Here is a 12,601-nt window from a genome sequence, read left to right as displayed (position 1 = left end):
AGTGTTGCTAACCCAGGTTCAACCCTACAAAAAACCAATACCACCACAATGGGAAAAAAATCCAATAGAGATGGGAATTAGGCTGTGGACAGGGAAGCTACTTAAGGTCAACTTTGCCACTGAGGAAAATATTAATGGGAGTCTAAATAGGTGTTAGGCATGAGTTCTGTACCCCACTCAGAACTATCATTTAGTATTTATTAATTTATATTAATACTAATATGCACATAAATTAAATAAGGTTCAGTTAAATATTAAACATGCTAAATAAATAGTAATATTATTATCCTGATTTAATAGGCATTTAAAACCACAATCATGTAAAACTAAAATTCATGTATAAATAACCTATTTCTATTTTAATCACCTTTAGAGGACTTCACCTAGAAATATTGTAAGAATTATGATGTGAGCAGACAGTCATGATTCAATGTGACTTTTCAGTTGTATTTAGAAGGAATTGTGGGAAGGCAACATGGATGTGTATTTTCCTCTCATTCTCTTAGCTACACAATAATAAAGTTTTCAGAATATTTTTGTGTCATAAGAAAAATTCTACCAGAAGTAAAAAAATAGCTGAAAATTATAGAAGTCCGCTATCTAAGGCCTGCCTCTGACCCCAGACACAAACATTAGCACAGAAGCTGCACTTATCTGATAGATATGGAATATAGACTTCAAGTAACAGCTGCCAAAACACACATTTAATACAGATAAAGCAACAGAGCACTGGAGAATATCAGCTAGTAAACTTCTCAGGTTTACTCATGCAAGACATCATCCTTTTGTGCAAATATACTAACACACAGTGCCAGCCAAAAGTCATCTGAATCTAACACCAAATTAAAGGCAATTTTAAATTCTGGCCTTCATATTGATGCTAAGGGTGGCTCTCCTTGTTCTTGGTGTAATGTCAGAGCTTGGAGCAGAGGGCCAAATTGGGAGCTAGAGAAGCTTCCTAGGCTGCAGCACAGCTTGGGTTTGTATTTTAAGAGTGTATAACACCACTTCTGAAGGTGCATGTGGCATATTAATGCATAAAGTTCAGGAGAGAAACTGAGCACAATTGCCTCCAGGGTCAGTTTCCCCTGAATAGTCCCATGATGTAAGAAATTACATTCTTTACTAAAAGATAGTCATTCTCAACATCATCATAGTGTCTACCATAGATCTAGTGAACCTGGCTGAAAAGCTTTATGTAATTGTCTAAAGATACTGAAGTCTGACCTAAAGAAGGATTTACATCCTTGAATCTTGCCTGCTTCTCCCAACTATTTTGATCAGCATAAGAAAGGACAATGTCCCTCCCCTGCAAATCCACCTGTTCTTACCCTGCAGACACTTGAAATGAAAAACGTCAGTTTGAAGCCAAGAAAATTCTGTTCTCATAGAAAAGAAAAAATTACACACAAACTTATTAAAGACATTGAATTATGAGTGAATATGAGAAAAATATACCTTGTATTTAAAGTTACACTGCTCATCATTTTCCAGAGCAAAACATAAACTAGCTGAGTAGCTGGTTTTAATTCTTCAATCAAAGCTGTAGGACTGGATCTTTGGATCTCAGCTTTAGTCAGGGAGACACTAAATTCTGCAAGGGTTAAAAGCTGCATTGAGTTTTTGTTACATCACACAACTACTGATCTGGCTTTGCTTGAAAATACAGGTGCAACAGACTGAAATACTGTATTTTATCACTCAGTGGGCGGTACTGAAGAACGGCACAGAAAATGGGATGTGTTCCAGTCAAGTGCAGAGAAGCTGTTGCACTCATTTTACAGATTAACAAGACATTTAGACAAAGATTTTAACAACAGAAGCAATAGCTGAAAAAGTTGCAGGCAGTATTATCTATGAGAAAACTGTGGAAGTGTTTTCAAGGTTTTTTTTCTTTTTGATCAAATAACAGTTTAGCAAAAAAGTTTGATAAGTTTTCATTTTGTTCTTAAATATTTAATGACAAGCACAGATCTAGAGGATATCTCATACTGTTTTTTCTGGACTCTAATTTCTCATATAGAATGAGGCTATCTCAGTTTTCATATGAAGTATTTTACTCACAGAACGTCCATTCATGTTCACACGCAAGTCTTCCTTCTTCATATAAAGGTATTTTCGGATACATGGCTGAAGAGCCCATCCACAAAGTGGCCTCCTGAATGCAGCAGCTGAGCACAACACACGATCCCAGAGTTATCCCTCTCGATGCGCTCAGAGGAACTTATAGGTAACACTCTGCACCTCGTTCGGAGCACAATGGGAAATGCCACCCGTGCCAGCAAGGCTGGAAAAACCTTTTTCCTGATTGGCTGCTCATCCCAAACTGCCTGGCAGAGGCTCAAATTATGCAGTGCAGGGAAGTGATATTCTGTGGCATTCGTTCAATTTACCTGCACTACGCTCCAGGGAGCCATGCTATTAAACAACAGCTCCAGCGGGTCAATAAAGTTAACTTAATTAAATTGCTTTCCCTCCCACTCTTCCAACTAGCAAGATTTAGGGCACAGGGACACAGCACTGCTTGTAAATAAAAGGATGATTTAGCTAATCATTTGCTGAAGAAAGACATATTTTTGTCAATAATTCTATACACAAAGCAGAGAGCTAGGTTAAATTAAAGCAATCATGTAGGATTAGGGGAGAGACAATACCTACTAATGAATGGCCATTAATATTTTTCAAGTAGCATCAATTAAATCCACTACTTAAAACTTAAATCTCAGAGATAGTGCTCATTTTGCTCCATAAAACTTAAATTACAATTGCTTGAGTGTAATGTTATAAAACATATTATCATTATTACAAGTGTAATGAATACAGATTCTTCATTTGCTGGGGTCTGATCTAGTCCCTTTCTGGTCATTTTGATATGTACATTCTGTATGCTTTACAAGAGCCATATTTTAGGAGTCTCCAGTCTGCCCTTGTCTATTTTCTCTCCTATTCTATTTTCTACTATCACCAGTATTCACCAACTCTCACCAATAACTGAGCATAAAAAACACTACAGGTAAGCCAATGTTTACCAATTATTTACAACCTTACCATACTTTCAAATCCTCTGAGGCCTCTGAGGCTGCTTGTCTAGTTGAGGCTAGATGTTTTGAAAAGCTGCAATTAAACTGATGTAGCTCTTTTGCAAAATTATTTTTAGCTATTTTTATTTCTTTTTCCTCAGAAACTGTGCTACTTGCTCACTCAGAACCCAGGCATACATTTTGGCAGGAGCTGCCCTGATTTTACACGTGCACCTTCTGCTCTATCTCTTGAGTGTTCCTTTGCATATAACTGAGCAAAAACATGCCAAACACTGGCATCTTGACTTTCTAAAGATTTCTTCTGCTCTGTTTATAATCTATGCCCTTTAAGCTTTAGCCTGCAAGTAAATGTGGGTTGTTTGTGTCTTTTTTTTCTTTATTTCAAATATCTTTACTGTTCCCTATGAACAGTAAGATCTTGGAGCTGGCCTGACTTCCTATAAGCAAGTGAAGAGAGATAGATGCTTGAAAAGACACATAAGCACAGTTTAATTTAGAACTATGAAAATATACTACAAAGCACAAAAAGGTCCCTGTATGTCCTCATAGACAGCTCTTGCAGTACAGGCAGTCTCTCCATAAAACTTGTCTGTCATGGGGTCTGAGACTGTTCTTTCCTCCCAGTGCTCAGATCCTCCCTCAGAGCTGGGTTTGTTGCTTTTTGACTCCATCCATCCAGTGCAAGTGAAGGTCTCTGATCCCAAAACAGTGAAATCACTGAACCAAGTAGCCATACAATAGGGTCCTTTCTCTGCTTTTACTGGGTATTTTGTCTTTTATTCATTCATAGCACAACTGGGATGGCAACAGCCTTCGTTCCTGCACATTCTCTCCCCCTACTACAGAAAGAAGCCCAGGGAGAGAGCATTACTCACATGGACTTGAATGTCACTTCATAAGAACTCCTACTGAATACCATAAGACAAAACTAAGATTAAACATATTATTTACTCTGATTAGGAGTGTCAGAATTCAGTTGAAATGAAAAGCCATTTGACTGCTTCGTATTCCAGGATGTGTTACCTCATCAACACCTTGTCAAAATCAAGAGTGCCCATGAAAAATGCATATACAGATACAAACATTAAATAACTAGGTTGAGAATTTTCATATAAAACTAAAAATAACCTATCTAGGGAAATACCTGTCAAAGGGACTGAATTAATTTAAATTAATGGCACAGTGCAATGGAAAGGTGGTCAGGATGCTAAGAGCCGTGGGGTCAGAGCCAGGAGCTCTCATGTGATTTCCCATCCCTCTCCTTGCACAAATTCTGCAGCATTCAGGGGTGATGCCCTTGACCTCCAGGAGGGAAGGGTGATATTCAGCTGACCCTGGCGCATCTTGCCACCGGTGGTTCTCAGCCTCAGAGAAAGAGAGTTCTATTCACAACATGCAGAGGTGACAGAAAAAGGAGGCAGGAGTCTCTTGTAGGACAACAGTAATCTGGCTTAGGACTGAATACACTGAATAAGAACCTTCTGGAAGTAAACGGGCAAAGGAAAGGGATGTTTTTATTATAAACCAAATAGTATTGAAACAGAAATCTGGGGGGTTTTTTTGTTTGGTTTTGTTTTGGGTTTTTTTTTAACCAGTTTAACTCCATATGGCAGCACAAAATAATTCACTAGTGTAGTAATTATATTCTGCTATTTCCTTTTTCCTTTTCCACTCAGTTGTCCAAGTCTGATGAAGCCAGAAGACAGACACTCTACACTTGTATTGCAATGTATAAATCTCAGTGAACAGTAAGACAACTACAACCATTTGCATACTGTGAGCAAATGCATGACAAGGAAAAAAAAAAAAGACAAACAAAAAATACAAAGACAGTTTCCTTAGGATATTTTAATGGTTTGGTTCCTTCCTAGTGAACTGTACTTCATGCTCTTTCCTCATTTGTACCCTGACAAGACAGGCAAAGAACATCTCTGTATCTGCCTCATAAGTGTTATCTTTTTACTGGTTATTAGTACTACAGTACAAAAATAATATTCATTACAATACAAAACTAATGTTCATGGTTTGCTACATAGGACTGCATTTAGCAGAGACCGTGAGGATGAGAGTAGTGGCACCCAGCAGCCCAGGTCACTCATCTCCTCCTTTCCCTGAGACCATTTTCAGGGACCATTGGGTATCTGCAGCTCAGGCTCTTTCACTTGCCCTGACTGGCAGGGATTGGGGGTGCTCGATCCCCTGCATCCAGGTACAGCCTGGCCACATCAGACATGCTGGCCTGGATCAGGCCTGGGGCCACAGACCCATTCCTGAGTAAGGAAAGCAGAGCTTTGAAGAGCTTCCCACTGCTCTGGGGGATGGGAAGCCTGTAAGGGTTCATAGAATCATAGAATCGGCTGGGTTGGAAGGGACCTCTGAGATCATCAAGTCCAACCCTTGATCCACTACCGCTGCAGTTACCAGACCATGGCACTGAGTGCCACATCCAGTCTCTTTTTAAATATCTCCAGGGATGGAGAATCCACTACTTCCCTGGGCAGCCCATTCCAATGTCTGATCACCCTCTAGGTAAAGATGGAGGTTCAGCACCAAGCCCATGTTGCAAAGACAGGCAGTGCTTGCTCCAGCACACAATCTCTGAAGGGAAAGGCAACCCCTGGATACAGTTTTAACACACCTGAAGCGGGGGGAATTTCTGACTTTTTTTGTTCAGCACCACTGGTATGCACCTTGCCTGATTAGAGGCTTACTAAAACCAAATCCCTCACTCAGCTGTGCCCTCTGCTGTCCCCACAACCAGTTGACTCCGACCCTTCCTTTTTATTCACACATTCACTTGCAAAACCTCTGAATTAGCAAAGACAGGTGTCACAGGTGCTCAGCATCTTCCATGGCCACGATCTCTATTTGTTATACCTGTCAGCCCAGTCAGGGAGTGCTCTATCTCATTGTGGGCAGGCATATTCTTTCCTGCCAGTGTCAAAAGTGTATCAGTGTATTCAGCAATGCTCTGTGCTGAGCAACTGCCCTGCTGTGGGGAAAGAAGATTGGGATCAGCACTGTTCATCTACATAATTGCACTTTTTACTGGACTACTGTTGGGTCAGAGGCTAACGTCTTTTATTTAGAGTCTTTCCACATCCATCTGAATTTTCCTGTGCCTTTTCCCTTAGCAAAGGTTGCAGTGCCATTTGGTTTCCTATGGCAGAAAGTCTGCTAGAAATCTTATTAAAAATGTGTGAAAGTAAATACATTGCACTCGACTGAGTAGTATTTTACATTAAGGCACTGGAGAGGTGCATCAGATTCAAGGTGCTCTTCTAGGAAAAAGGAAAGAACATATAAATATTTATGTCCTTTTTTTCATCATATTGTGTAGCTTTTATTTCTAGGAAAATACATTGAATTTGGCTAGTGGTGTATGCGAATTAAAGATTATTATAGAAGATAAAGACTGATAAATATTTAAGGTTTGCTTTCAATTAGCCCTTTATTAATAATAATACCAAACAGAACTCAAATATATGTGCCTGGATGCTACCTTGACTTTAAAAACTAAAAAGTAAAAAAAAAAATTTAAAAATTACTTCCCTATATCTCAGTGTCCATATAATCTGGTTCTAAAATCCCCCCAAATGAGAAAAATATATTCACTTTCTTTATTATAAGAATCATGTTTATTTTCACAAAGATAATGCATAGTAATTTGCCTTTTGTTATGGTTATTAAAAAAACAAATCAACATCTAAAAGTGTAACACACTTGTTGCCTTAGGCAAGCCACTATTTCATTTTGTTAATATCTCAAGGGTTTCCAAATAATCATGCAAAGTAGAGCTGATTTTTCCATTGTCCAGCAGTTACCCAGTCAGCTTGGATAGAAATTCATGCATCATTTTTTAATACAAGAGGATTGAGATTTTGCTCAAACCGTTTTTCTAACTATATGCACTTTTAAAGATGAAATATATGTCTCAAAATATATACATATTTATATTTCTATATAAAATAGATTTAGAAATAAGATAATTTAAAATCAAATGTGAAATTTTAGCAAGGTACTACTAAGCCACTTAAATTCCATGATTAGATTTGCATTAAGTAACATGCAGTATTTGCTGACCCTCAAACCACTAAGCTGGAAGAGTTTGAGTGACTGGAGAAAAGAGACTCTCATGAAGTGTTGACTTCAAGTTTGACAGCTGCAGCTTTCTCTGCAGGTACAGAGAAGGTATTTTCTTCACTTTATTCAGGCTAGCTCCGTTCAATATCTAGGTCATGCAAAGCTATCTCTTGAGAGCCGATAAAGGCAGAAAATCTTACTTTCTATTGTAGGTAAAAGCTCTGTGCTGAAATCTACTAATTCTAAAAGCTTTCAGGACACAGTAAACAGAAACACACAGTTCTGTTTACTCAGTACCAAGAATGGTTGATTTGACTAATAAATCAGTTTAATATAATATATAAAACAAATACACATCTAGTAAATGTGAAATGTCATTCGTTAGTTTCTAAAATAACAAAAAGCAAAAATCAAGATTTTGAATATCACAAACTTTTATACAATTCCCTAAATGCAACTTAATAGAGCTTCACCTTTACCAAAGTACTTATTGTAAAAAAAATAGCAGCCAACCTAATCTGGTAAATAATATTCTCATAGCAGTGAAACACAACTATTAATAGTGATCACAGACCTTTCTCCCATCACTATTTTGACCATGGAAATTATGCTGCCAGTCAACAATAATGTAAGCAAAGAAAATATAATGCAAAGGGAAATTACACATTCTTATTTGGGTAATAATATCTAGATTACCAAACAAGTGAAATTACCCACAGTATTATTTACTGAAGCACTGTAGCAGAAAACACTGCTTGAAAACTGCAGCAAATGAATACTTGAGTGTTACCAACTGAGAAGATCCAGATCTTTCCCAGAAAGCTAATTAAAAATTAAACACAGGAAAGAAAGACAGTGATGATTTCAGTAATGTTCATTGCTTGTTTCTTCCCATTGTAAGGACATCAAATCATCTCACAGCTTATTTTAAAACAGCCAAAGCAGACATTTTCTTCAGTGTCCTAATAATTCCTGTGCTCATCATCTGATCCTCTCTGTTGTTTTCAACACCCTTTTATAAAGCAGAGCCACCAAAAAACAGTCTTCTAACATCAGTCTCAGCAAAGCCAGACTCACATCCGAAGTAACAACCTCTGTTCTGTGTAATCAATTTTCTAACTGGAGTTGCTTATCCAATGTGATTCATGAAATATTTCCCTCAAAGCTAGGACTCTTTAGAACACAGTTTGTCTTTCTCTCAAAGAAGAGAGTATTCTTCAGCCTTAAATTCAGTATTTCACTTTACATAGATGGACTGAGGTTACCAAGCAACTCAAGTTGCCTGCTGTAGTAAGCAGCCTGTACCTTTTGGATTATTTGCAAATTTCACTGACAATGATATTCTGTCAACTTCAAGGTGTCCAAGAAATGTTGAAAAAGTACATCTAATTGTGAACCTTGTTGAAAATCAGAAGAAACACATTCCCTCAATTATGACTCCTCACAGCAAGTATTTTCTGTGGATGTGCTACTTCAGGTGAGCTTTCTTGACACTGTGCAGGGTTAATAGTCTTAGCAGAACATTCAAAAAGCTTAAAGTATACTCTAATAATTTGCCTGAGAATATTATAGAGCCAAGGTAGCTGAAAGGTAAGCAGAGGTGAGGAATTTGGGTACCAGTACTACTTGGGAGATGGAAATGACTGTGTATTACCACAAGATAAAAGGAGATACAGCCACTGCAACTTCAGCCCGGGCTGTGAGCCTTCCTATCCTTCTCTTTTGCTCTTGTAACATCTGCCTTGAAATAAAATGCTGATAATTAAAATTGATTAATCTACCTAAACCTAAATGAAGCCTTTTTCAAGACTTCTATACCCATTTCAAAAAGAAACCCTCCATTTCCTTCATTCAGATTGACTCACTATTTATTATTTCTTGGGTTGATGAAGTGATAATCATGTTTGTGCACAGTCCTGATATGCTTAATGCCACAGAGATTGAGTAACTCAATTATCAGGCTAGAATTCATTGTGTCAAACAGCCTTAGCTTCCTTATGGTCTGCTTTTCATGGTAAACAGGACAGAACTTCAAAACTGTGTCTTAGAGATAAATGCAAGATGAATTGAAAATGTTGGCTCTAGCCTGTTTTTTTCTCTTAGTAAAATCCTAGGGAATGGTCAATTCAGTAGATATAGAAGCTTGTATTCTTATACAGATCTCTGGCACATTATGGTCCAAATAAGAACCTGAACCAGATAAAAGTGCAGGTAATTAAAAGACAGATCACTTATTAACAAGCAACATATTCAGCAGCTCTGCTTTCTGGGAAGAGATAAATCATAGATTGTCAGGTTGGAAGGGACCTCAAGGATTATCTAATCCAACCTTTCTATACAGCTGCAATAATACAGCTTAAATGAGGTGGCCCACCACCTTGTCAAGCTGAGTCTTAAAACTTTCTAATGAATGTGTAGCCACCACCACTTCCCTTGAGAAAATATTCCAATGTCTAACTGTTCTCATGGTGAAAAATTTTCTTCAGCAGTCCAAGTGGAGTCTCTCCAGGAGTAACTTCTACCCATTACTCCTTGTCTTTTCCATGTGACTCTGTAAAAAGGGAGTCTCCATCAACTTAGCAGCCACCCTCTATATACTGGTACATGGTAATAACATCTCCCCTGAGCCTTCTCTTCTCAAGGCTCAACAAACCCAGTTCTAAGTCATGACCCTGTGTTCCTTTCAGACCCCAAACAAGACTCAGTTTGGCTATGTGCTTCCAGCCAAAATGTCTGAAAAGCAACCAGACAAGCAATAAGAAAGAAGGAAGCTTGTTTTGCACCTGTAAAAACAATGGAAGCAAAGAAAAATCTTACCATTTGATCTGCTTGTGTAGAAAGTGAAATTTGAGGTGTTCAGCCTCTAGCTCCTAATAAAATTACATTCAAGTTGTATAAATAAATAATTCCAAAGACTTTTATGTTTCCATATTTTCATTAATTTATCTGAGCAGTTACTAAATAATGCATATTCTTTGTATCACTTTTTGTTCTTTTATATGAAATAATATATAAAGTCTTTCTTTTATTTTGGGGACTACTGGCAGCTAAACTTGCTAAATTATGAAATAAAAGGTTCTGAAATACTAGATATGGTATTACTTAAATTCATTGCATTCTCTCAATCTTCATCTCAGAAATATGTTGTGGCAAAAGTCCAAAAACCCTTTCCAAGGCTGAGTTCCTATGTTTTACATCAGTTTAACTTTGCAATAGCATTTGTCAAGACTGAATGGGCATGAGTAGGTTTAAGGGCAGTCAAAGGTTTAAATTTTGTGGAATGAAAGGGAAATTGAGAAAGATGATGCAGAATCATCTGAGGAAGTGAGTCAGGTTTTGCTGCCATATAGAAAATACATATAGTTATGGAGTATTAAAGAGCTATTATGGTATAAGTTGCTATACTAGATGGGCTTTACTGCATAAGGCACTGATTTAGATGCAGTGTTAGTAAAATTCTGATGTGGCATAAGTCTGAGACCAAGTAGTTCAATGTTTCAAAGACTAAAACAGGCACAGAGGGAGCACAGGAGAGTAAATGGGCAAAGGAGGCATATGCAGAGAGTTTTGTGAATTCTGGCAAACTTTAGGGTCATATTTACTACAATGAGTAAATTCTGGAGGCTCTCAAGAAGAACAGCACAGCTAGAAATAGATAAGCATTTACTGACTCTGATGCCACACAATTCTAATGATAGAAAAGAAGTTTTAGCCACTTAACTTTTCACCAGGAAAAAAAACCAAACAACTGTTCAGAGAAATGACTACAGAACTACTGGTATTACAAGTCAGAATCATCAGGTGAGCCAGTACTTCAACTCAATTATATCTGTAATATTGATAGATTTCATTCTAGCTGGGAAAGGTTATGATCAATTTCATACTATTCAGTTTGCACTCATATTCTCTTGGGTCAGAGAAAGAATCCGGTAGTCAGTATAATAAGTAAAAGGATAAAATACAAGCCAGGACTACAGGGGTGAAATAAAAACTTAAAAGGAATAACTTACTTGTCAGACTGGTGATAGTTAAAAACTTCTGTTGGTTGGTTTTTACTTTCACTCTGCAGTCTTAAGGAAGAAATCTCCAAGTATGCACTGAAAAGAAGAATGATCAAAAATTTATTATACAACTATAAATTCTTCAGATACTAAATACTAAACCAAAACTCATCCAAAATAACTCTCTTTCTCATTTTATGAAGTAGTGAGTAATAAAATATTTTTTATTCTACCACCGATTCTGCAGAGAGTTTATGAGCTTCTACAAGTTGAACTGCTCAAGTCAAGCTTTCTGGAGGATACAGGGAATCAGACCAATGAGAAGAGTAATTATTTAGTTTATTCTCTTTCATATCTACATTCCTAAGTTGTTCCAGTTGTGAGAGAACAGTGAAAATGAAAGAAGTCCATCTCCTTTCTGGTTCAATAACCCAATACACTGGAGTAAATGACTTCCCAAAACAGGCACATAAAATCATGTTCCTAAATGTCTTTCAAACAACTGACTAGAGTTCACTGGCTATTCTTGTCAGTAGTTCATGTATTTGGCTTCCTTATTTATGATCTAACAGCTGATGCTATCCCTTTGTACTTGCAATGTTATTGGGTGTTTCAAGTCTAGCTTTGGAATTTCTGATTGTCCTTAGTGAACAGGAAAGCTGATTGACTCAAGGAGTCATCTCAGCTCTCCAAATGGAAATGAAACTCAAAGACTGGGATATGAGCAGCGTTTCCCTCTCTGCAGACTGTGGGTGGAGGATGTAGAGGAGTTGGGAATGAAGGAGTGAATTTGGGCCTGGGAAAAAGAAGGGGTAGAGGGAAGGTAGTTTTAGTATTTTCTTTGCATCTCACAGTCCTACTCTATTTTTAAATAGCTATCAGCTAAATTAATTTTTTCCAAGTATAGTCTGTTTTTTTTGCCCATGACAGCAACTGATGTTATCTTCTTGTCTTTATCTCAGCCCATAAGATTTTGTATCACAGTTTCTCCTCCTGTTCCACTGAGAAGGGGAAGTGAGAAAGCAGATGGGTGTGTGCCTGGGTGATGTCCAAGGTCAACCCACAACAGCTATAAAATATGTTTCTATTGCTGATCTCTCCAAGACCAGCAAGACCAACAGCGGAAGACAAAGAAAACTCTGCCTTTAATGCGTAGGAATAAGCAGGCCTAGTGAGGAACAGAACGACTCCTCAGTGAAAACTCCATTACCAGAAAATCTTTGTACATCCCTAGTTTCTGTACTGCAGTGCAGCCACAAAACTGAGAAAAAGAGCTTATGTTTACAAACAAGAAGTCAAATGACTCATAGTCTATGAAAGGAGAATGCTGAAAATGTCATTCGAAAAAGATGTCTGTGATGTGATACAGAGACTCTTTTAGACATTAAGAAATTTTTGACAGTAGTCTCTGAAATACAGCATAGCAAGTGTTTTAAAGTCAGAGGTCATAATGATCTCCTTGTAGTAATGCATTTA

General features: G+C 37.6%; 1 protein-coding gene across 2 annotated transcripts in view; it reads right to left on the bottom strand.

Moving 5' to 3' along the window:
* Positions 1–12,601, bottom strand: part of LOC103526272 (poly(rC)-binding protein 3) — a 402,909-nt gene that overhangs the window by 166,335 nt on the left and 223,973 nt on the right. For both annotated transcript variants that reach the window (XM_030445461.1, XM_030445463.1), the window contains exon 3: positions 11,135–11,221. The gene's annotated coding sequence lies outside the window, so the exon portion shown is untranslated. The remainder of the gene's footprint in view (positions 1–11,134; positions 11,222–12,601) is intronic.

The sequence above is a fragment of the Calypte anna genome, chromosome 2 (assembly GCF_003957555.1).
Source record: "Calypte anna isolate BGI_N300 chromosome 2, bCalAnn1_v1.p, whole genome shotgun sequence".
Taxonomy (NCBI): Eukaryota; Metazoa; Chordata; class Aves; order Apodiformes; family Trochilidae; genus Calypte; species Calypte anna.
Note: the sequence above shows the minus strand (reverse complement) of the source record. Positions and strands in the feature narration are given on the sequence as shown.